We start from the raw sequence: 801 nt of genomic DNA, 5'->3' as shown, positions 1-801 counted from the left end.
TATATATATATATATAATTGGTGAGAAGACGAAGAAATTCAGTTTTGAACGAAATCGAAGCGACGAAAGAGGAGAAGAGAAAGAGAGGAAGAGAAGAAGGCGGAGAAGAGGTTTCCCGCGCGGGACCGGGATGCGTGAAAGGACGCCGAGTGCGGAACGCACGCGTCGCAACGCGAGATATATACGCGTAATGTAGCGCGATAACACGAGTTTCGGAGTAATTGTTTACGCGTGCCAAGTGAGTTATTTGGCACGTGGCCATGCGAACATGGGGGCGGCACCCACGTGGTCGGCCGACTGCCCGCGGGATCCCTCTCTCTCTCTCTCTCTCCCTCTCTTCCTTCCCTTCTCGCCTTCTTCTCCCTGGTGGAGAGAGAGAGAGAGAGAGAGAGAGAGTGGCCGTGCGTGCGTTTCGCTTCTTTCCAACTTCTTATTCCCCTCGCGAATAATTTTTATCGCTCGTTCACCCACCTCGTCCCTACCTGTTGGCGTTTCTCTCCACGGATGAAACGGAGAACGTTTCCATCTTATCCACGCACAAGACGTGATCCCTGGAAGCGAAACGTTTTCTAAACTCGGCTAAGTAAATGGGTCGAGGACTGCGTGATTTATGTTACATCGTCGAGACTCTTCTCCTCCGAAAATTTCATCCGGCGCAACGAAATCTAAATCGTCGTAAATCCAATGGATTCGGGATATTATTATAGAGGGAATCTCCGTCACGCATCCCTCTCTCCCGAGCTAAATATCGAAAATCGAAATCGTTCGGAAACGTCGCGATTGAATTATTTCGAGGAGAGG

The sequence above is a fragment of the Apis dorsata genome, unplaced genomic scaffold (assembly GCF_000469605.1).
Source record: "Apis dorsata unplaced genomic scaffold, Apis dorsata 1.3 scaffold_867, whole genome shotgun sequence".
NCBI lineage: Eukaryota > Metazoa > Arthropoda > Insecta > Hymenoptera > Apidae > Apis > Apis dorsata.
This window is presented reverse-complemented; position numbering follows the sequence as displayed.